Here is a 26,860-nt window from a genome sequence, read left to right on the forward strand (position 1 = left end):
TTGACAGGGCTAAAAATTATATTGGCAAGTTATGGTACATAAATAATTCAACGATTTGTAGGAATCCTTCTATATCAATATATCCGAGATTGTGTTCTCTGTAGAATGCTGGTACGAACCTTAATAAATTTTGGTTTATGATTTATGTCAGGATATACGACTTCCCGTTCCTATGACACGGGGGGGGGGGGGGCACTGAATCGCTAACCATGCTGGAGGTCTGGGTTTTGCTCCCTGTTTTGGTCGAGAAAGTTCCTCTGGATTTTCCAGAGTGGGGTGGGTGGGGCGAAAAATCCAGATACCGTGTACACATTGTCGTCCAAGTAAAATTATCGTTGACCGTTGGAATTCGAACTAAGAGTAGGCCGTAGCGCCGCTGTCATTAACCTTGTTGGGATAGGGCGTTAAATCCAATTTAATTTTCATTCCTATCATAACAATGCTCTTTTCAGATAACATCTGAACTGTACTTAATTCATAAATATGTGTTTATGGTTTAATTCGTTAAGCACGGTATAGCCCAATGCTCGTGGAAATTGCCACCGAATTGATGGTAAACAAATTGAGTTACTGTGACTGTAAATCACAGTAAACGATGAAGACAGTAAACCGTTTCTAGTTCTGGATCCCTTATATACGAGAATCGGCTATTGACAGAACCTATTAAAATTTTCCTATAGTGGAAGGTCTGGATTATTTATACTAGAAGCAAGCGATTCGACCTGATATAAAATCGATTTATTTACTTTAGAAATTATATTTTGTAGCAGGATACAGGCTTGGCATTTGCGTTCAATATCAAGGGGTTGTCTCTCTTACACGCTCCATGTAATGAAACCAACTTTCTAATTTAGATAAATGTATGAATTTATACAATCCACCGACAACTAGACTTCTCTGGAATAAAATTGCAATATATTTTATTTCTTTAAATTTCATACGTGATGTTGTTTGCCAAAAGCCGTGTTCAGAGGTGGGCGCAATAACTTTTTTCTCTTTTTTTAACATCCACTCTGTTAAATATAATTCCTAGTCTACCCAAATGAATGATCTTCTCGATTTTCTATTTTTGAGTCCAAATAGGCAAGGGCTATTTTATTTGTCCGCGATTTTCTAATCTGACTAAAACACTTTCGAAAGCGTCTACTCCACATAGCCATGACTTGTTTGAGCAGAAGGTCACGTCATGGGTCACATTTCCAGATCGAAACGTCTCATTGTCGCCGACATTTTAGATCACAAGGTCTGCCATTGAGTTAAGTGGCGAGCTTTCAATTCCGAGCTTGTACGTGACCAGGGGTTTGAATCGCCTGTCCACCCTCCCGGGTTTACTCCCCTTGTTAGTCTCGAAATGACCTAGTTTGAATGATGTTAAAGCCCCCCCCCCCGCTCTCTCTCTCTCAATTTACATATAGCCATAGAAATAAAACATTTCGTGTGTTAGTCTCAAAGTAAGTAATATGTCTAATTCGTTTTGCTGTGGCGTCATTTACAAGCCATATACCCAATGCCGGATTAAGGCTCTGCTGATGGCCTGAAAATTCAGATATTTTGGATTCACTGATAAAAGTAAGAATGTTAAATTTAACAACAGAAAAATTCAATACAAAAAAAAAAGTATCCGAGAACCAATTTTTTTTACAGTACTGTAATTACAATAAGATTACAAAATTGTCGATTTGTCTTTCACTTTATTTCTTGTGACCTGGATTTTTGGCTGGCCCTAAGGCACGTGCCTTATTTGCCTAATGGTTAATCCGGCACTGCATACCAACCCCACTTTTTCACATCTGATTAGTGTCATGGTCGACCCATACAAGTTCAGCGATACCTTTTAAAAGTAATAGATTTCAGGCGTGCTGTCACATGTTGTCCGAGCGGAACAATGAGATAACCATTTCGAGTCGAGTGTAATAACTGTAAAAGGTAACCCAGGAAACAACAGATGCAGTGACTATTAAAAGAACTGATTGCTGACAATTGTATCATTTATCACCATAATATTATAGCCATATGTCATTGTTGATTCATAATCTCTAGATCCCACACCATCTTCGTAACTTAAGGCTACAAATCCCACTACAACTTAGTAATAATCTTAAAAATGTGATTTCGAAACCTAAAATAGAATTTATCGGAAAATAACATGCTTTGTTAAGGGAAATAGTTGTCGCGTCATGGAGAAAATTGTTTCCTTTTGTTTGGTTGCGTGGTTAGATTGTACATTGAAAAGAGAGAAGACAACTGGATTACACACGATGCTCGAGAATATGGTGGGGTTTTTTTTACCAAGTACTTAACAATCATTAATCTTTCTCTGACAGAATAAAGCTGTGATGTTTTTTGATTTATCGGCAGTGATAACACTGGTATCTTGAAGATGTAGGAGAAACCATCTGGTGTCTTCATGTTCACTGTGTCCTTAAATAAAAAGAAATGACGGTGATCATAATAATCACTTAATCTCCAATCGGCATTTCTGAGATCTTTCATGGGCGGGTCTGTGTGTTGGGCATGTGGTATAAGCATATTTATTGTACATTGGCTAAACGTCGGCAGTGGAAATTATTTTTTATTTTATATTTGTATTTTTTGTGAAAATTGGCCCTTATTTCGTCATACCGACCCCTTTCTTCAATTTTGATCCCATGTTCATCAAACCTTAACACTGTATACGAAGAAGGTTAACAATCGCTCAGGCCATTTTTTCTTAAATTTTGCTTTTAGGTCCAAATGGCACTTCCGTCGATGCAGCCCCCCCCCCCCCCCGCTCAGCTACATAATTCTTTTTTGTAAAACAACCTTTATTATGAGAAAAGTGTCATAATTGTGCTTTATCCTTTATCGTCAGATGGTGCGACAGGATGGGCACTCAAAGCGCGAGATGATGATGTGGACATATGTGATATCACAATTAATGCTTTGCATCAATAAAATTGAATCACAGTGTCATCGTATTAATTCATAATAAAAAATTGACGTCAAACAGGATGTTGGATTTCTCTGTTTAAAAAGCTCAATGTGTATGCCATACTGACGATAGAGACCATGTATTTCTCAAAAGATTTCAGGAACCTGGCAAACCCCCTCCTGCAAAAGTTCCTGGATCCGCCCCTGCGATGACAACATCTACTAAGTTATTCTTTCCACACGAACCACACTTCCCTACAATACTGTATATGATGAGGTATACAACTTTTGTCTAATTTTTAGATATTTGAAAAATCAAATCTTTATACGTGTTACTAGTACATTATATTACTATTTATATAAAGCCATTTTCTGTCCTTGTAAATAAATAGCCACCTGAATTATCTGCAAGACGTTTCGTTTAAAATTTAACTTAAAAATTTGGAACTAAAAGCTTTTGAACAGCACAGTTAAGTACTTTTGGTTTTTGAATAAGTTTTTTTCCCTGAAAAAGTACGGAGGAAAATTTGTACAGGAAATCAAATTTGTGTGGCTTAATGGTAATGATTTTATTCCGCAATGACATAGGTCTGGTAGATTGCAAAGGATTCAGAGAGCTGTGGGCTGGTTATAAGGATTATCGTCTATGTGGATTTCAACCTCATGTGACAAAAAGCACTTTATCTTACCCCGTTTTCTTCCTGAATATTCATCTCAAAGTTGAAGACAATGTTCTGTGCACAAGCGAATTATTGAAATACAGTAATGATATATCTGAAATATTAGTCTAAACTGACGTAGTATTCGAGTTGTGTCCCTTTCATTGTTAGAAATTTATGCTCCTTGAGGTTTCTCAAAAATCGATAATTGATGCCATAATGAACCGGTATTATACGTGTTTGTGTATGTGTGTGATAGAGAGAGGGAATGTCTGTTAAATTTGAAGACATGCAAATCTTGCTCACTTCAAGTCCATGGTGTGCTTTTTATCTGCATATTTCCTTCGATCATAGATCACAGGTGTTCAATATTATTGTAATCATACTGCGCCAGCTTGTCTGATTGCGTAGATATGGGGTTAGATCAGACACTTATATTATAACTAACAACATTAAAGGCGTCCAAATCATCACAACAAGATCATTATGATAAACGTCTTCACTAGAAAATATGTTTGATCATACTATAGTTCGTGTTAAATAACGCCAAATCAGCATGTCGGCCATAATAATTCACTTTCCTGTGTTTTAGAAAGAATTATTTTAGTGCTAATGATGCTAGAAATGTATTTTGAACAAATTATATGGAAAAATATTTAGACAGAATGACACACGCCTCCATTGCCTTCGACTTATACTTGTAAATGGCATTAGAATCTGTTATTTGTTCTATTTGGTTTGCGGTAATGGAAAATCTGGAAAAAATGGATACAAAATAGATATTACTCATACAAAATGGTCCCAAACGACCGTCAACTTCATTTTTTGCGCCAAAACTGAAAGTCTTTAAATGACAAGTATTGAAATTTGGAGATCTAGATGCGACCAAATGTGTAATAATTATTGATATAAATTTTGTCTTGGCTCCATATGTTTTTCACCCACAATTTACCCTGTTACTGATTCGGATAAATACTGGAGAGCAAAGAAGCAAACATCTATTACCTGAAAGGGTTCCTTGACAGGGAAAGTGTCTAGTCGTTGGGTTGGGACGAAAAACCAAAACCCCGTGTACACATTGGCGTGCATATAAAAGAACCCTTGACAGTTGCATAGAATTCGAAATAAAACTAGGCCATATAGCGCCGTGGGTTTTCTCCGGTTTTCTCTCACTGCTAACGTCCCCAATGCGCAAGCAAATGATTGATTGAAATTGAACCATATATTAGTCTCGAAATGACATAGCTAGTACTTTTTGTTTGAATCAATAAAAGCTGGGCTAGAAACAGGTGGTAGGTGTAGAAAGTGTTAAGCCTATAATTGAATTTCGATAACCTATATAATAATGTTCCGACAGTCAATTAGCTATTAGTGGCTTAAGCTTTACTGCTCATCGTCATTGATAATACACCAATCCTTAATACAGATCATCTTAGAACATCTCATATCGAACGCTCGCTTACACCCACACCCTTTATTCGTTTAGTATTTACGCAGGATATTTTTTATGGATACTAAAACTATCTAATGCCTGACAGATCAAGACAGACACAATATTTGTGTTTACATGCATTGCGATGCTTGTATATATAACTATATTAAAGGCCCCTGGGAGCTTTAAGATAACTACTGAATTCCGTGTAATTTCAACTTATAATACTTAAAAACCTAGATACAATATGGATCTTATCTCTCAGAAACACGTATAAATATTAATTGTGACTTTCAGTTATTCTGTTGTCTACCGCATTGAAGATGTACAAAGTCGTTATCCTAAACTTACACTGTATGTCTACAATTGAGACACTAAGCTAGTTGACAGACATTGTAATTCCCAAATTGAAGAATTTTGTCGAAAACACCAAGCACGCTTCAAGAATTTTCAGAAGTGTTTATTTTGTTTCCATTTAATAAAATTGGAAGATTTATTTAATCTGTATGTGTATGACAGATGTGAAACGGAGTAGAACCACATTACAAAATGAGTATACTAATTTTAGATATGGCGGCCATTCAGGGCGAAGATCTATTCTCGAAGTTGATTTTTCTGTGTGCAGAATGAGTCATTAGGCTCTCTAGAGAGAGCAGAATGAAACTGTCCGTTTTAGGCTTTGTTATATGGATAACCACATACACCAAAATATGTAATATTGTTATGCAACAGGATCATAACTTATTTTTCAGTGTTATTTATTTATTAAACTGCACACGGGACAATTCTATGTAATTCACAGAATACTTGCAACTTCTTATACTGTATAAGGCCAGTGGTACCTAATACAGACTAGAGAATTCTTGTGGTAACGTCGCATAATCCTAAACAGTAATTTTATTCCATAGAATATGTCGGGGTAATCACAATTTGTTGGTTGTATCCTACCATAATTTTTCCATTTGACCAATATCGAAACCACACAATACCCGATGGAAATTATTGGAGGAACCGACAAAACCAATTTTATTTTCCAGTAACATCGACCCCCTATATATGTATTCTAAACAATATGAAAGTATTCGACCATTAGACCGTTGCTTTTGACTGGCGGCTGTGATCCCGAAGTTCTTCAGAATACAAAATACATCCAGAATAGGAAGAGGAATTAAACAAATTAAATAAAGTTCTTCAGAATACAAAATACATCCAGAAGAGGAATTAAACAAATTAAATAAGGAAAACCTACGTATAAAACGTTCGGAATACCTCGGTATTTTAGTGTTCCGAATAACCTTTAAGAAGCTAATAGAAATGGTTTGTAATGTTCTCTCAGAAAAAAACACACGTACTCTAGTATTTAGTCAGATCTTATAAATTTTAAAGATCCGTTTTTTGCAAGCTTACATTTTGCTTGACCGTTTTGTTCCTAAATGATTTAAAAGATACCACATTTCATCAGAGTAACGTGGTTTCCGGTTGATTCAATATTTGATTTAAAGTGTCAAACATTTCCCGACTTTCTTACTCAAACAGCTAAATTAATACTGAAAGCTATGTGCCAGTCTATTTTGTAATTATTTCACATGCCTTTGGTCGTACATATACCCAAATATAATCACATGTCTGCGACTCTACACCAAACGTCATCAATCAATTTGAGAAACATAGCAAGCATTTTCATTGATGGCCAAGTTTCAAAAAGACATAGCTATATTCGTCTATGTATACTTATAAAAAGTTTTCTATATTATCTACGACAAATGACGCATGGGATTTAACTATAGAAACTATTACGTCACGTCTGATCTGAATGGGGGAGTAGCACCGTTCATAATTTTTTTTTTTACTTTAGCATAAGAAAAGGAGCCCTGTGCTTCATGATATCAACGAAACGACAAATTGCTTTTTATTTATTTTAACATCTCAGCATATCTATTTGATATCGTATATCATTTTGTTTGTTGTATACTATTACTAGAGGACTGTAATATCCTGGAACATAGATTTATGGTCTCCAAAGCTTATATTACATATCAAAACCATACATATTTTTAGAGGAATAAATGTTATAGCCTAGAGATGCAGTGTTTGACTCACAAGAAAGCCGTCATCTTGTTTATTTGCTTTCCATAATTTATTTCTGCTTATGTGAACGGGCACAGGCCACCACTATTTTCCCTCATTTGCGAATATAGTTCCTTTTGTATATAGTCTTTTCCCACTCTTTTGTGTGGTCATATCTATTGACGTTTTGGCCAGGAATCGACACAGATGGGTTGAACAATATTTTCTGACAGGTTTTGGTGAATTTCCAGGATTTTGAGGCCTTTTGGGATATCACAGTTAATAGGTGAGTTATGTTGAAATTTAGGGAGGATATGTACCTGTTTGTGTATCTCAATATTTCCATGATGAACCCCACACGTATGTTTGCATTGACGGGGACGAAGCTCCTCTTGTTAAGAGTGGTGACTCGGAGGCCGAGATTCACTCGTGCAAGTAAACGAATCCTTGTCTGTAGGGATTCGAAGGAGAAAAAGTGGCGGACACGTGGCTGTCCAGGTACAATCATCCTACCTCGCATTATAAACGTCGTGTTAGAAATAAAGATCGCCCTAGTTTTATCTCCTAGCGACTGAAGTATTTTATTGACGAAATATTAAAACTCATTTTATTCCATTCCCTCTCGTGTGACACTTTTTGTTAACGTTTGGCTATATTTTTATACCAATAATATTTCTAGAGTTAATGCATTTCTAATGTCACATTCAATTTGCCACTAGCATTATTTTTCGCCTTTTAACGTTAAGGGAATCTGCTGATGAAGCAACAGCGATATATGATACAGGAAGTATACTTAAACCTTATGTTGTGACCCATACTTAGCTAATAAAACCACTTCTTGACTAATATATAACAAATTCCTTGTAGATTTTAACAAGGTATGGCTTGAAAGGTTTCTGAAACACTTCAAAAGACTTTCTAATTGGGCTATAGAGGTTCGTCCGATTACCATACGTTGTCTACTTGTAATGTACTTTTTATTTATATAATTATTAGACATACTTACACATACTTCAAAAACATGAAGTAATAGAATCAGATGGGTTTTAACGTCCTAGTTTTCTGCACAGACTGGGCTAATGAAAACGGACATACGCTATTCAGTGTGTTATAGCCGATAGCGGTGTTATTACTTAAGCTTATTTTGGGGCTTCGGTTTTTAGTCTCATCTGGTCGACTAGACGATATTCTCTGTCAGGCTCTCTGACAAGGAAAATTCCCGGGAACATTCTCGGCCAACACCAGGATCGCACATCGGACCTCCTTATTAGTTAGTCACAGCCTTATTCACTGAAACACTGCGGCTCCGAAAATGTAGAGATTTTATCTTTTATAATCCTTGTTTGTGCACAAAGATGCAGCCCATTTACGTATTTACATGTTATATATATATCAATAGCATTGACCCCAGCCTAGTCCTACGTTTTGGCATCAAATTTAAACCAGATATTTCTCTCTGTGAACGCCAAGAAGTCGATATTAATTCGTCATTTCTTGGGTTCGTTTGTTAACAATATTTTGTATTATACTGTTTGTTTATCAAGAACCAGTTGTCCGTCAAACATTTAGATCATTTAGATATTGATAGTAGTATACTATGCACTCATGGTCTCTGATTTTGTACTGGAAAAACAAAATTTGGTCAGATGACCAATGATAGATCTGTCTACCAACATTTTCATTTATAGTTATTTTCATGAAACTACTTTCAAACGTCTTCCAAATCTATCACGTATCTCATATTTATGATATGTTATACTTTCTCTTGTAAATAAAGGTTGGTTTGTGACGCTTAACGTCCGCTTCCATCGAGGGTGATATCGCAAATATCTTTTTCGAAGGACAATGACCTGATCAACCAGCCGTGTTCAGGGGCTTAACGTGGGTACCCAACTGTACGCGTAGGGGCGGCAATAAAAACGTCGCCCCCATCCCCTAGATTCAAAGCACTAATGTTCAGACACAAAGTCTATTTGTTTCAGCCGGGGAAAGGGTGGGCGGGGTAGACTGCTAGAGACTTGTATAAAAAGAATGTAAAACTGTATAGTATATCGTATATCTTCTTTACACAACCCGTATTGTTTGATTTCAACAGACACTTCATAAAACGAAGCAAGAAAATAGTTGGCATTTGTAATATGCTAGAATATGCACATTTTAACTAAAAATCGTGGATGTGAACAATTTACCTATTAAGAAGTATTCTGTTCATCTGGGACTAGTTTCAAGAACTTTGAAATTAATTACAGGTTAAGAGATATTTAACCCATGTTCAGAATTCCATATTTGCCGTAAAAGATGATTAAAGGATCGGGTGCTTAATTGCATCTTGCTTTAAACAAATGTACGTGCAAAGTTATCTGTAAACCACGTGCTCTAGTTATGGATACTACTCATTTGACTTGTTTTGTTTTTGTTATGCCAGGTTGATTTTCATTATAATGGCATGTTCAGTGTATTGACAGTCGTTTCCCCAATGGCTTAATGTTCGTCTTTTTTACACCCATCTGCAAATGTTTGTTCGGATCACTGCCGCTGAACATCTATCCGTAAATAAGTTATAATCATGATAACTGAGAAACGTTCGTGGTATTTTTATTTTATCCTGCTTCTAGATGAGGTTAACGTGGCATATCAACTCCTTTAACAGACAAATCTTATCGCTGCATTTAATTTTCTTTTAAGACAGGTATACAACGTCCCTACATGTCCACGGCACGCACGCCTCATTTCTCAGGAACATAGTGCAATTAAAACCGAAGCCTGGTGTGATGATATATGACTCAAGCATTCCTTTTGTCTCCCTTGTGGACTTCGATTTAAATTATTTCTGAAAACCACGATCTATAACAGGGCAGGAATCGAGCCCGATTTTATTTCAATTTGTACTCAGATGTTAAAGATATAGTTTTAGGAGATGACTGTGAGAGCAATTCCTTGAATCCAGAATATAATAGAAACGGTGTGACATTGGATAAAATTAATTTCATAAATTACTTTTCGGTTGATTGCATACATAATACTACGCCTTCATATCAAATAAAGGCCGCGTAAACAACTCCTACCTGTATAATGGATATTAAATCGCGCCGTATATTATTAGGAAAATTAAATGAAATGAAATGGGGTTTAACGTCCAACATTTTCTTACACCAACGGCAGCGGTGCTACGACCTACTCTTATCTCGAATCCCAGCTGTCAAGGTTTATTTTACGTGCACGCGATGTGTACACGGGACCTCTATTTTTCGTACAACCCGACCAACTAGACACTGTCCCTGTCGGGTCCTCTGTCCTGCACCACTGACAAAATTCCCAGCGATTAGGGTCTTGGCATCCAAGTTCACTGTAGAGGTATTTTGAACATGTTGAAACGTTTAATACGTTTAACTACGGTCAACTACTGCCATCACCCTCTACATTTAAGTAGAAGAAACATATCGAAATTCAAACGCTTCGGGTCACAAATAGACATGGTATTTTCCCCATTACGTTTCAAATTATGAAATCTGTGAACCCGATATGGGACAAGGGGTAACTGGAATTTGGTGGAATTGTTTATAAGTAAAAATGAAATATATTACCGCGATCTTAGAACTTGCTTCTTTTTCCAGTTCAATTATGACTTTTCGAAACTCTGGGTAATTGTTCATTGGGGAATAAAAAATAGCCATGTCAAAATTCAGTTTGCAATGATAGTTTACTCTACTTACGAATTTTAAACATGGTTGGATATATTAAATATGTTTGGCAATCTTACAGCGAAAAACATAAGTATAGTTCCAACAATATTTTACTGCAGTGAATATAAAAGTGTCATTTTAAAAAGGGAATCACAAATATGAAATCCATGAGGAATATTTGGCTGGCTTCCATTTCATGACAATGCGTCAACATGAAGTTCTTCTTACACCTACTTTAGCCTCAATTCTAACACATTATTTTATCTGGCATTAAATCCACTATGTTAGGAAGTACTCTCCAATCCTTCTACTCAGCTGACACAAAACGGAACATGTTTACATCAAATATCAAATGAATTAGGTTCATCACGCTAGAATTCTCAAATCAGAGTAATTTTGCCTATTTTGTATGAATGGATCTGATCACTGATCACCACAAGAACCGATTTATAAAAAGGAGAATCAAGTTAACATGAATGAAATATTTGAAGAACCAATACCATCCTAAATATCTGGATTAATATGTCATATGTTGCGCTTTTCGAAAGAAACCAAGCCAAGAAACAGGGTATTTGTGTTGATTCAGTTAGATGAGTTAATTGCCATCTTGTTTGTGAAATATCAAACAACTCTGATCAACACTGACTGTTTGAGAACGTGAGATGAAGTTCACGAATCAATTAACTTATATATTGGTAACAGGACAAATGATCAATTCGCGTGAAAACAGACCTTTCTCAGCGTAGTTATATATACATTAAAGTAGATAAAGTATTCCTTTGTTTACGGTAGATACATAAAGAAAAAAATAACTATGTATATTTATTTTTGAAAAAAATCAACCACTTATACTTTTAGATTCTGATATACATCAAATCCTACGACCACAGCTTGCCCTTAATGAGCGTCTACAGGTGGTATAATGTATATAGATGATATTTGTCGTTTTAGAGTGAATAACATATTTTATTTCATCGAGAAGCAAGAAAACTTATATTTTCACGAATGCGTAGCATTCGTGAAAATATAAACGTTTTCTTGCTTAGAGATGAAATAAAATATGTTAGTCACGACAAAACGACAAATGTTCTATTTATTTTATGATTTTACAATCATTTTAGGTAAAATCAACTATTTCACTGCTAGCCAGTGGAATAACACTTTTATATCACTGATAAAACGCGGTATTCCACTACTGATCATAAAATAAAATGTATTATACACGTTTACGTGATTTATATTATTTTAAATATTAAGTAAAACATGGTTTATATACTAATTCTAGTTTCACGTTGTAGTTTAAATAATCGACATCTATACATTTCAACATTGGGTGTACCTTCGGAACTAAATTGTTAAAATTAGACATATACCCACTTCGCAAAACAGATCACCACACCAAATTTGATTAAATCGATACTTTTATTTTTACCCCGCACTGGATTTGTTATCTTCTGTCTCCTTTTCTTACGAACATTGCCGATTGCTACCGCAATCATCCGTTCATTATTGTAATTTGAAGCTCACTGATTGTTCTGAACACAAGTCAAACAGGTTTATTGTCAGTGGTTATGCGTGCGTCATATTTACGTTTGTTTAAAAACGAGAGAGAGAGAGAGATTAACGTCCACTCGACATAAACTAGGTCATTTCTGGACTAGCATATGGTTCAATTTTATTTCAATAATTCGCTCGCGCATAGGGATCTTTAGCATTGGGTGGAAATCGGAGGACCCGGACCCGGAGAAACCCCACGAGGTTGGACAGGCGACCCTACTCCTTGTCACGTACAGGTGGGGAATCGAAACCACGTCACTTGACTTAATGACTGACTTATGATGCAACGCACACGTTTTAACCATTCGGCCAGACTCCGCCCCTCACAAATTTTTGGGTGATATAAGGAACCCCATATTGTGTCGAATTTCAGGATAGATCTCATTTATTTAACAGGATATTTAAATTAATTGGATACATAAAACTTTAATGCATTTAATACATGTAATTGCATAATTTTCTGGTTTGTAGAAGTAGGCCACAAGTAATGAATATAATGTTCTGCATTCCAACAACATCGATTATTCCCCTGTCAGCAGTTAAACTGTCGCATATTTATCATCGCATCTATGAATAAACAGTTAACTTATTGGCGTGCTTGATAAATGATTGCTGTGATACGTTTAATCAATTGAGAGACGTATTACTGTTTTAAACGATTCGTGGATTTAGTGGCCGAATGGTCTAACATATCCACTTTAGATCATATTGGTATGACATAGAGAGAAAAGGATTGGTTTACATCAAATATTTGTATGTGACAAGAAATCATTTTCTACGGCCTCCCCCCCCCCCCCCGGTTCCTTCCACTGCTAAAGACCTCTACTAACAGGCGAAGTATTGAAATTTCGAAATGCCCCCCACCCCACTCTCAAGCTTCTCGTCTATTTGATCGTACATCTTGCGATTTCCGTTTTGCACATCTTGCGTGCAACAGGACCCAGATGCATGCGTACGTAGATACCTCCTACCCCTACACCCCCCCCCCCCCCCATACACAAACACACTAAAGACATGACCACTTCTTAATTTACTATTTGCTCGTTATGAAAGTTTTTGGTCCTTTGATCGCCATGGCATTCATTTTATACAACCTAAATTGGTTTCATATTTCATATATAAATTGATATATGTATATATTATTGATTAAAACATTCAGCGTTTCTATTTGACAAAATAAATTGATGAAACCTTTTACTGGGAATATTACCTTTGACATCTCATGGCAGGCTTGACGTAATATAGTAATAACTTGATATCTTCCAGCCTTTTTTGATATTTTCTAATTTAGGTTTTTTAATGAAGTGGGACTTGATGTTCAAGTATTGGTCATAAAATTGTCTGAGAGGGAACTAATAAACAACGATTGTCGTAAAATCGGTTGATTTACGTAACCCGCGGCCATAAAATGGTACAATTAATTTTAAAATATTAAGCTAAGTCATGTATAAGCCTATAGCAAAGCGTGTTTCATAAAATCGTTACGTTATTATGCACTAGAGACTCGCGCGTATGGGCTATTACACTACGCCCTGCATCACTGACATTGGGGAAACCTGGAGCCTTCCGAGAAACTTGACCGAACCCGGGACCTATTTGTCAATAAGCCAGTGTCATACTCACTGCGAAAAAGTACCAGAAAGTTGTAATGTTTCGGTATTTATTGACAATATTGGTGGTAGCAATGAATTAAGCATCCCACAAATGACGATTCTGGATTTTAATATCAATTTAATACGTAATTTTGTCTCTTAAAACCTCATGGCGCCAGAAATTGATTGATTGTAAGATAGCCAAAATGTCTGTTATGATGTGTCGATCTGAATAGTTTTGGAGTAATATTTATTTTAATGGGACCGCTGGTTTATTGCGCATGGTTCGAATGACTGTATTTGCCTTTGCGTCTTACAAATGATGCTTTAAATTAGTATTATCATGTTATAACTACTTATTTAACTAGTTATTTATCATAAATGCACGAATATTGGAATCACAGGTTTTCACGTTTCAAGAATTCTAGATTGTAATAATATTATTCCGGTAACCTCAACGTGAAGTAGTGCCGTTGCCTGGTCATCAATATTACAACACGTGCAAGAAATTACTGAAATATCTCCAAAGATATTGAAGTCTGAAAAAGATGAATTGACTGCCTCTTATTTTCCAATTTACATGCACCAGTGCATGGTCTTGTGCATGCGCTGTAAGATTTTAATTCCCTTGGCTCTCAAGCTTGACTAACTCTTGGTAGAGGAAAAATCAACTAGTTTATGAATTGAAAGTTAAAATGGCCCGTTTTGCCTTCGGTAATACGCTGTAGCCAGGGGTGGTACTGGTAGTAGTAGTGGAGGGTGTACGTTGGGGATAGACTGACTATACGGGCTTTACTTTATAAAATAAATTACATTTGTTCGATTATACACCCCACATACATTTAGTATAGTTGACAATTCCTCTGTTGTTTAATGTCCATTGAGGAAGTGGCACACAATGTTGCCTAGTCTCCATTAAGGACGTGGCATACATTATGCTGTTAATGCCGCACAGTAGGTTATGTTGTCTAATGTCCATTAACGACGTGACACACATTGTGTTGTTAATGTCACACAGTATGTTATGTTGTTTAATGTCCATTAACGATGTGACGCACTTTATGTTGCCTAATGACACACGTTATGTTGTCTGATGTACAGCTAAGATGGGTAATCATTAAGAGTATTCCAAATATGGCTTATTATCAGTATCAGTTTAACAAAATAGCCCAATAATACAGAGGAAATCGAAATTAAAGAATTTATTATCAAAATCTATGCTTTCTATCATAAAGGTGGAATCTAGATCTATGGGTTTAGTTGTTCATTGAATGATAATCTTATCGGTGCAAACACAGATCCTCGACTTTATCACTTGCTACAATTGACGTTTACGACTGAGGTGTCAGTTGTTATTCAGAAGAGAGTATAAAAACAACCCTGAAGATCTATCATATGATACTGCAGATATTTATAGAGACCAAGGACGGATCCAAATTAGAAATGCCATGGGTTCAGGAACCCTAACTGTATTAGAACCTAATTGCCTACATACATGTGTTAAAAATTTTAAGCATTATGACGTCATGTATATTTCGGGAATTATAACGAAGAATTGAGCTTTATAGGTCATATATATTTCGTGAATTTTAATGAATGAAGAATATCGAGCTATTTATAGGTCATAATATTTCGGGAATTTTCATCAAGAATGGAGCTTTATAGGACATTTAGATGTCAAACTTTCATAAAGAACGTTGATGTATTTTAAATATGGGTGTTTTAAGCATTCACGCGATATCTCAGTGTTACCAACTATCAATTTGTACGCCAAACCATCAGTTGTTAGAGAATGTTGACTTGACAACCGAGAGTGGAAATTTGTTAATAGTATCCGAAGAAGTTGTAAAAGATCACGAAATCCAATATGGAGAATAATATTTTCTTGCGATAAGATAGTTTCCTCAATTTAATTCATCTGACAAACCGATCGATTACATTTCACAGAAGCTGTAGCAATCCTGGACTGTTCGTACATATTTCCTGATAGTTCTTGCCCTTTTTTTATAAATGACGTAAGTGATTATATTCCTATTTATCAAGTTCTATTTTGTAAGGCTTCCTTTATCACATTTCGTAAAATTTCTGAAAATATAATATCATATGTCACAATAATTGAAATCATGCAATCTGTTGGCATTTCTGTTGCAAAAAGAGATTGGAAATAGGTATATATTTTGAAATATATCCTGGTTGTGTCCGCATGTAGGAAACATATTCATATTCATTATTGCTATCAGAATCTAAACACTATCACAAAGAGTAAGCAACACCTCTTGTGTAAAATTATTCAAAGTGGTGTTTTTAATTGGCACAATGATCAATTTTTCTGTCCCAAATAAAAGATTTTCTGACAATGATAAAAATGAAATGCGATATATTGGATATAATTATATATAAATTCTGGCAGGTGTACAGAGCCAACAAAGTTAAGTTTTCCCGCATGCTGATGAATAGTGGTAGAACTGGAAAAGACAAATAAATAGTAATTTCGATAACCTCTAATCTAGCTAGCTACCATCTGTTTTTTGTTCTAGAATAAAGGTTAATATACCCATGAAGAAAGGCTGGGTATGCATTAACAGCGCGATCTCAGATAATATTTTGTGAATAAAACTGGTTAATTGTATGTGATCTGAAAAACTGGTTAATTGTATGTGATCTGAAAAACTGGTTAATTGTATGTGAAAAACTGTCTGAAAAGAAAACTTAATGGGCGGTTATATCTTATTTTAGTCGAGTCAAACAGTTTGCCATATTTTGGATATATGGTTTTAACAGGTAGTTCAGAATACTAACATATTTCATCTGAATATCATAAACCAAACGCTTTAAACAATGTTTATGTGTATTTCAGAACGGTGCAATATGTTCTATTTATTTACATTTTGGTATTCATAAAAGGCAAGTTGTGTAAATATGTGAAATCACCTCTTGGGTAATAAGTAAAACCAGCGATACTTTAATGGGTAGAATTACCCCATGAGTAACAATAGTAGAAAATATCTTTTTCCAAGTCGCTAGAGGATGTTCATTTACATGCGAACTAAATAGAATATCCACCTTGAAAGTGATAGATAAAAGAATTGATTTTCTTTTAATTAACGGGTATATTCGCGTATGTTTCGTACGAATGGTCATAATGTATGAATCTATCGAGTGGCTCCCACTCGGTAACTGTTCCATAGAATATTCCGATTTTATAACCGAATGAACAATACCATGTTTCGATGGAACACATGCCAACTTCAGAACATAAAGGGCCAGTCAACCAGAGCACAAATAGTGTCCAAGGTAAAATATTGCAATTCCGTAGTACATCGAGTCAACGATCCAACTTTCTCATTGAAAAGGGTGGTCGTTGAAATTGTTAACATCAATGCGGAACATGCTAGTGTTCATTCAGTTGAAACATCTTAATATTCTATGAATGGGTAATGAGTTATGTAGTGTTAACGTATGGGGCCAATTTTGTTTTTGGTAACCCGATATAATCGACTTGGCCATATTGATTGAATGGTAATTATCTATATTCGTATTATCACTTGTTTTTTCCACATTTTTATTTTTACCCGTATACTATGGAGAGTAATGAACGGTTTTATAATTATAATTACTGCAAACATATAGAACTTGATAATTCTCCTACTCTAGGCAAGACTAGAGATGATATAACACTGCTTTATAATTTCGATAATTATCTTTTATAATTTGACAATGATGTATCAATGGGAGTTGGTAAGGATTTTCAGAGAGAATAAACTACAAGTTTGTCTCGGTGGGCGTGACATGCGAATTGCTGGAACGTCTCAGACATTTTACTAAATGTATTTAAAAACAACCCAGATCTTTTATATCGCAGGGGATTATTTTTAGACGCGTCACCATCTCCAATTTCGTAATTTTCGTATATGGCTGATGAATCAGCCTTTGGCACTCCTACACGTTTTAAGGTGGGTCAGACTATGTTGAATTAAACTTCTGAAACCCAGATTGTTTTACAGCCATGCTACAAATTTATGTTATTAATTTCTAGATAAATAGTAATTGACATGTTTGTAATTATTAATGATAGACGAACATCCATCGTTCGATTCGTTCTTCCTTAGATCGAAGCATATTGGAACATTGAAACTGAATAATCTCAGTAAATGTACTTTGCAATGGTCACTTGGTAACCGAGGGTATAACTGGCCCATTCTTCAATCGTTTTTACAACTTAATCCGGAAACCCCAAGAATCAACTAGAGCCCATAACTATATAAACTTTATTTTTTTATTTTTATCCTGATCTGGGATGTTGAAACATTTTAATCCTTGTGGGTTCACGTTGTGAGAATCACATAGCAGGTATCATGGGGTCCATATGGACCCCAGTTATAATTCAAGTTTTTACGCACAGATATATTTGAATTAAAAGGCAGCGGTTTGGTTTTTATTTGCATTCATATTTGACATCTGAAAAACAACTAAATTATTATCCAAAAACATTTTAGTGGCATATGGAAAAGATTTAATAACTCTCACCAAATTGCTACTTTGTGTACTATGTGATAAAGAGGTTAAATGGCAATTCAAGCTTGATACAAAAACCATTCAATATTTGGAATTCATCATTTAATTTTTGGTATTTGTAACATGCAAATGCTAAAAGAGGGAATACACTGTCATACGCAATATGGTTTCAGGCAGCAAACACATTAGAAAAATCACTATTGTGAGTTATAAGTTAATGGTCCGGTTGGACCCCTTGTTCCCTTCAAGCGTTGGGCCTGATTTGCATGTGATATAACTCTGCATGTGGGAAGCATATGAATACCGATCACTTTGCTAGTGTAAAAATGTATTGGAGACAAAGTCACTAAATTTCAGAAAGTTGTACCCAGTAGTTGTTACAAAACACTATAAAACATGTGCATGGGGTCCACGGAGACCCCACGTGAATCGACAAGGGTTAAGAATACTCAAAGTTGCAACCCTACGTCCACATCATATATTTTGCTCTGGTTTAGCATAAAAGGAGTAATATGCGTAACAAAAACTAAAAGGTTTTATGATCCTCCGCCTTTGTTAACGAAGACCTCTGAATAAATATCCTTTGATATGAACAAGCCTTAAGTGGAGACTTAATTGATTTACCATACTCGTAAAGATCAAGTAATACGTCCATGTCCAAAGATCATGTTTATTTCATGGATAAATTGATTAATTATGCTATCTTATTATTTGTAAAGCGAAACACAATAATTATATGGGCAACTTATGAATTTTTATCTGACAAATATCGTTAGTGATAATTAATACGATAAATGCACATATATTGCTTCAGTTGCCATAAAAGTATCCAGTTTTTCTTTACAAGGAGATTAACTGACGTAGACGCAAACAAAAACATTTCAATGAATAGATCAATTCGAAATGTTCGATGTCCGGGTACAATTCTTCAAAGTAATTACTCCCAATAATAATAACTATATTTTAATTCAAAATTAATGGTAATCCTACTGAAGATCCCTTAGCATCATCGAGTTATTGAAATAAATATATATCGTATGCTAGTCCCAAAGTGATAGTTTTGTGTTGATTTAGTGTTACAGCTGTTCGTTGCCTTGAATAGCAAAACTTTAACAAATTTACATATTTCTATTTGAACTTTCTTGTCCGTATAAACTAATAAACTAACAAACTGTTTGAGGGTTGATGTCTTTTAATCTATAGAGCAGTCATAAAGTCCTAATTGCACGATTTTAAGTCTTTAACATTATTGTCCAGGACGTTTTGGCTACCTTGCTATCAGAAAAAATTCATTAAGAAAAATCTCCCATATTGACTCATATTTGCCAGGTCATAGAGCCGTGCTTCCTCCATTTAGTAGTACAGTCAATTCTATAGTTTCATCCAACCGCTGACTTGTTTCTTATCATTAAACCGACAGTACAGTTAGTTGAAAGGTTCCAAAGCTTAATGGTTCTCCAGTATAGTTACAGCACGTGGTAGTAGATCAGAGCAATCGAGTTATTTAACTGACTAACTAGATGGCACTTCTAGCCACGTGGAAATTACCACAGACTGGCTTCTAGGATCATAGGATCATTAAACAAAGAAAGGTGTATAAAGTCGAAAAGTGTGAATGTGTTCGTTTTTTAAGATTTACAAGAAATAACATTTCCTTCTCTTGTTACCTGTATTGCGCGAACTGTTTATTGTGCGTTTTAATATTGTTCTTTTTATATAAAAACATTGACTAATTATAATTTGTATTAAGAAAGTTCGACAGCTGTTCAGATACCAAGCAGGATAAAGTGAATGACATTTTAATATTGTTTAGCAGCATAAGAGATCAGTTTTTCTATTTTTACCAAATTGGTCGTGTTGTGTATGGACAAAACGGTTAGGAATACTACCAGTTTTGAAAAAATCCATTTTAAATTATTTTATATTTCAACAAATGATATACTGTGGATACCTCTGAAGCTTCTTTCTGTTTTTAAATCATATAAAAAAATATAGTTGTGAAATATAACAATTATGTCTATATGCCTTACAAAAAATATATATTCGCTCTGATGACATTATGATACTTATCATCAAAGCGTGGGTGTAGTGCACAACAGAAGACAAAAAAACGTAAATAACGATTATGGATAATTAGAATATAAAATATTAGGAGATAAATGCGGATGTAGTCCGTATTCTGTACTCGTAGTTGTGCGTAGGTTTTAGTTGTTATGTTCTTTAAAGGTGGTATTTCTGATGATTAGTAAAGAATCAAAGACTGAAACTAGGAGCGTGCATTTCTTTTTTGTGATTCGATTCCAGTACATGCTATGGACAGGTGATGTGCGTGCGTTACCGTGATTTAAAATCCTTAAAATGTAGTGTTAATATCACTTAATTTGGATACGAAGTCGTGATATTGGCCATATGGAAAAGCTGATACAAGGATATAGAGATATTGAATTACATACTTTAGTACGGAATGGGTCATTTTATGTGATTCTAGATAATTGAACTGCCAAATGAACACTAAGGATTTCTGTACGAGAGAGTTATATCAAGATAAACTACAATGGCAGCCCGCGTGTGTTGTTCTGTTTTGTTTTCAAAATAGTGTTCTTTGGGTTTGTTAAGTTCGCGAAGCATGGCCATAACTGGTTGATATCGTAAACAATTGATTATAAAAACAGAAGTTGATTATATAATTCAAATGAACAATCATGTAATGGTGCCAAATAAATGTTGTTAATGGCATCGATTTTCACAGAATTATGACTGTAACAACAGAATAGAAAGATAATCCTTTGTTATTTTGTGCTATGTGGTTAATAAATGTCTAATGAATCCATCGGTCAGCATGGCTTATAACCACCAAATGATTGGATCTAGACGTCATAACGGATATCAAAACTTCCGAGGTAAGATATAATTTCTTTAAATAACAGGGCTGAGGGCCTGAGTTGTGATCAGAGTACACTATATATCAGGATGTTCATTTTGATTGGATTAATTAATTAATTAATTAATTAATTAATTGATCAATATTTATGTGCTTCAAAATCCGTTTTTATAATATCATATTCAAATCCTGATTTTATAACGGTATATTCTGCAGATATATGGAAAGTAACATTCTGCTCGTATTACTTATATTACGGCTTTCTTGTAATCGTATATTGTTCTATTTTACATTTTGAGTTTAGCCTGCATCATTTACAAACACGGGACAATACAGAGCAGTGAACACTTAATTACTACTGGCCTCCATTCACTTGATTTGATATTTGTTCTTTATTTCTAGCTATGTCTGTGTTGTTTGCCTTGTCCGCAGGTTTGTCTTATAGGCATCGTTTGCGTGTATAGTGTTGTCTTCCTGAATCTACTAATATATAACCGAGCTAATAAGGCTACATTTTGTTTATTCTTTTCACAATGCTGGTGTTTACTACATTGTTTATTGATATATATCAACAGCAATCTGAGATCTGAATTCCGTATTACTTTTCTCCAGGGCTTCAATCATATTCCAACAGTGTTGAATACATTATTTTATTTATATTATCAATATGCCTGAAGGGTTTACCACTGTTTTCTATTGCATTGACATTCCCCAGAGTATTATATGAATATGTATGATGGACATTTTGTAACTGTAGCCGTCTTTTTGAACGAGTTATGACGGATGTTTAGGAACTGGTTGCTTGTAAATATAAAATAGACACCATTGCCTTTCAAAATCGTGGTGCTTGGAACAACTTTTTTAAAACACGTTTCCACAAGGTTGGGGGATTTTATTCATTATGAATTATTCTTAAATCTTTATATAGAAAAAAAGCACAGAATACTCTGCACTTGCTTATGGTATCTTCAATTTGTATATTATGACGGTTGCTAATTCTTATCTCTAAACCTCAACGCCGCAATAACTAGTTGCGAATGCTGTGTTATATTTTTCATTGTCGGTGATATTTTTGAATTTTTGAATTGTCGGTGATATTTTTTAATCGATCAGTGATATGATAAATAGCCATAGCGTATTTTGGGTATGCTTTGACGACCGATGACTTGGGCATATGTGTCATTTGTTTAAGGACTTCTGATTTCAATAATTCGCGAAGAGGTAGCAGTGGGAGGAAACAAGGGGACCATAGAAAACCATGATGTTGGACATGCTACCATGCCACTTGACTCAATGACAGACTTTATGAATTAAATTCAGCAACCCAGCACCAGTTCTAACTTCATTGGCGATCCTTTGAATGTTACATTAACTCATTTTGAACTTACACGACTTACATTCATAATAATAAACGGAATTCAGAAATCTTTATATATATAAACCAATCCATTAAAATACATTTTGTTTACCTATTTGCGTATAAAATATACACCGAGAAAAAAAGTACCACACATCCCGAATGGTTATGCACTCAAGGGAATTGTATCTACCTTTTATTTGTCATATGTATTGAACCATCCAGTTTCTTCAACCATTAAACGCTAGATCTACCTGTCAATCTGGTCTATAAGGTTATCTTTCAATCTAGGCATAATGATCTTTAATGTCTACTCCCTGCAGCTCTTGATAACTTTTTATTAAATTATAATCTACTTGGATCTGTCCAGGGATTAAACGCTTCTAAAACACGGCTATATAAACATACATCATTTAAATGTAGTTAGCGAACATTAAAGAAGAGGAATGTGCTTGTAGATCTGTCGCTTCACAAATAAAAGCTCTACGTTCTCAGATTTTAAACCGTTACCGTAATAATTTTAATAAATAATAGATAGGATATATTGTTACTACAGTAACTTACGAATATTCATTGTAATAAATATCATAAATTATATTGTATTGTCATAGTAGAAGTAAAAAGTCGATTTGTACAAAAACAACATTACTTAATTTTATCACCTTTGAGTGTCGATCTTTGTTTTGTTGTGTTCTTTGTATGTACAAATATCGTGATTTTGTGAACCCTAGGCTTGAACATATATTATGTATGTATATATGTTAATAAAAGATAACACGTTCATGTATCCAGTAGCTAGCACGAAAGGGGCTTATTGACTAAATTAGTTTGGGTTAAAATTAGTTGTTGGTCTCACAAATAATTGACATCAGATAAGCCACCGAAGAGGGTAACGAATTAGTATCGATACGTTTAAGATGGTTACGAAAGTTCTATAGTGCACATAACTAGTTATATAAGTTTGGCAGTGAACATCACTAGTTATACAAGTTTGGCAGTGAACATCACTAGTTATACAAGTTTGGCAGTGAACATCACTAGTTATACAAGTTTGGCAGTTAACATCACTAGTTATACAAGTTTGGTAGTGAACATCACTAGTTATTTGAAGTATTATAGTGAACATCAGCAGTGACACGTTATTATAGTGAACATCAGCAGTAACAAGAAAGCAGAGAACTACTAAAATGGGTCTGTCTGTCTATCTGTCCGTCCGTCACACTTTTTGGGACACAATAACTCTCCTTCTGATTGAGGTAGAAAACTTGGTGTTGGTGTTTGTTAGGCGAATGCCTTGGAGGAGTTGGAACATAACAATTCTGCTTTTAATTGACGTAGAACATCACTAATATCTGGTAACCTACATAAAAGAATACACTATCTTTTCTTGATATTAAAATTAGACCTAGACAATTCATTTGTTATTATATAAAGCAACAGTGAAACCCAGCATGGCATTGTTAGTATGCGGGGTTGGATGGCCGAATGGTTAGCACGTGCGCGCTGTATTATAAGGTCTGTCATTGAGTCAACTGGCGTGGTTTCGATTCCCCGGTTGTACGAGACAAGGAGTAGGGTCGCCTGTCGAGCCTCGTGGTTTTCTCCGGGTCCTCCGGCTTCATCCCACTGTAAAGACCCTTACGCGAAAGCCAATTATTGAAATCAGATTGAACCATATGTTTGTCCCGAAATGACCTAGTTTGTATCGAGTGGACGTTAAACCCCATTTCTCCCCCTCTCTCATATTGTTAGTATTCGTTCAATTATTTTCAGTAGCGGATATCAATGTCATGTTAATAGAAAAGAGGATAGTCTCGCTAAAGCTTGATGTACCACGTTTTTGATCAGAATCGTTTTGAAAATGGTCCATGTTAGGGTTTATCAAAGCCTTAGCGGCCCTAATATCGTAAAAGAACAAATTCAGTTGTGTGGATATGTGTGATTTGGGTATGTGGGATGTTGTGAGGGGGTCCTCAGATGTGTGGGTGTGTCTAAGTGGGAAAACGGGAAGAAGGGGGGGGGGCACTGGAATATAACAATACATTTTTGAAGCAAATACAAACCAAAATGGCAACGTAATAACTATCAAGTTATGGTGTAAACATATTTTGATCGAATTAGACTACAGCAACTCCAGCAATGATAGATTAATGCTTCAAGATGTATATGCTACCGGAGTTTATAGCGAGTATGTTTAAAACGTTTTAGAAAACCAATACTCTATTGTTATATCTGGCAACTTTGGTAAAAAAAATTGAACAAGTTACCACATTTATTTGTGTTAGAAGGCAAATGTGTATTACATTTTATCTTGCAAAATTAGATTATCGTTTTCAGGTTATTTATTCTTATGGTTTGCACATCGAATCCCTAAAGCACGGTGGCCTGTTAGTGCCATACGTTGATTTATACCATTTTCTTGTAATTTACCTCATATGAAATCGCAATGAAAGCTATGAGAAATCAAAAAATCATGAAAAACCTGTTCTCCGCGGTTTAAAAGTTTTCTCCGCCGGTGTAAACCTTTTCTCCGGGGTGAAAATGTTTTCTCCTCGGTGTAAAGTTTTCCGCGGAGAAAAGGTTTACACCGAGGAGAAAATATTTTCACCCCGCGGAGAAAAGTTTATACCGCGGTGTAAAGAAGAAAAAATTTTATACCGAGGAGAAAAGGGTTTTCATGCGTTTTTTTTTATTATTATTTACAAGGTATAAATCAACGTATGGAACTAAAAAGCCACAGTACTAAAGAGTGGTTTTGATTTGAAATACGGTTGCAGACTCTAAAATTCACGACTTAGAATGTACCATCTAAACAAACATTAGTTAAGTTAGGAATGGGTACGGTTAAATGACATGCTAATATCCGGATTTGAACTAGATTGATCTGTTGTATTAGGTTAACGTTTCTGTGAATTTGCTGCTATCAATTAACCCTGCTGACAGCATCAGCTCATCATTTGACTATCGAATACGAGTAAAGTGTTATTTCTTCTTTGCCTAATTGATTAAAAGCCTATTTGAACCTTTTAATACGACAACCACATTTCTTTATTTCCGGCCAATACTGAAGGATCATTTAAATATTGGCGATGTCACCTACCATTGATTTAACGGTCACTATATCTTTTCAGTCAACTATTCTAAATCATTTGTTACGGTTTGTAACTGAGCGCGAGATATGAAATGTAATGAAATGGTGTTATATAACATCTTGCTTTTCTGCACCGACTGGACTAATGAAGACGTGTGCAATAAGAGAAACTTTGCCCGGACAGCGGCTCTATGGCTTACTCTTACATCGACTTCAAATTATGAAGGGTTCTTTTACGTGCAAGCCAACGTGTACACAGGACCTCGTTTTTTCGTCCCATCAGGACGACTAGACAATGCCCTGGAAACTTTCTCTACTAACACCGAGGTTGAATCTCAGACCTCCTGTTTAGTGCACCATCACCTTACGCACTGAGCCACCGCGACTCCCGAGGGTGAGATAAGAACATGGTTTTACGTGGTATAGATGAAAAACAAAAGCCTAGTGCTTTAAACAGCGGTTCTTATATATTAGATTAACGAATTGGCCTATCCCCACCCCCTCTTCCCAGCCAGAAAACAATAACCCAAACGAAAAAAACTGTGTGCGATGCGTGTGAATTATTATTTCCCTATTCCACGAAAAGATTAGAGTTAATGCATCGAAATCTTTACATAAATATGTTGTTCTATGATCTTTGGCAGTTGGAATTCGATATGAGTAAAGGGTCGTAACGCCGCTGTCCGGGCAAAATATTAATCATAGCACACTGTATTGCGGAAGCCCGTCTTCATTAGCCCAGTCGGAGCAGAACGGTAGGACGTTACACCCCATTCCATTTCATTTTCTGGACACCACTTTGCTGTTAGAGTTTCGGGTGTAAAATAACCGAAGTTTCAGAGCTTTGAAACTGAATTATTGAATGATCCACGCACACATTGTATTTTCTAGCATCAGCTGTCGGATTTTTTTTATATCAGATGTTACAATAATTCTGTACCAAACTCTTCCTAAATCTAATCTACCGCGTGATGGATTATGATGCTTTTCTCCAACATTTATGTCTTTTCGCTGTGGGATTTCCGAAAAAAAATCAATCGATTCAATTTGTGGCTCAATAAAATGTTAAAACGATCTTCATAGTGTTTGATTTATTCCTGGGTGAGATATTCAGAG

The 26,860-nt window shown here is 35.3% G+C and overlaps 1 protein-coding gene across 3 annotated transcripts in view; it reads left to right on the forward strand.

Annotated features, from left to right (window-relative positions):
* LOC126815822 (short transient receptor potential channel 7) overlaps positions 1–26,860 on the forward strand; it is a 176,679-nt gene that overhangs the window by 107,057 nt on the left and 42,762 nt on the right. The window lies entirely within an intron of this gene.

The sequence above is a fragment of the Patella vulgata genome, chromosome 3, assembly GCF_932274485.2.
Source record: "Patella vulgata chromosome 3, xgPatVulg1.2, whole genome shotgun sequence".
NCBI classification, from domain to species: domain Eukaryota; kingdom Metazoa; phylum Mollusca; class Gastropoda; family Patellidae; genus Patella; species Patella vulgata.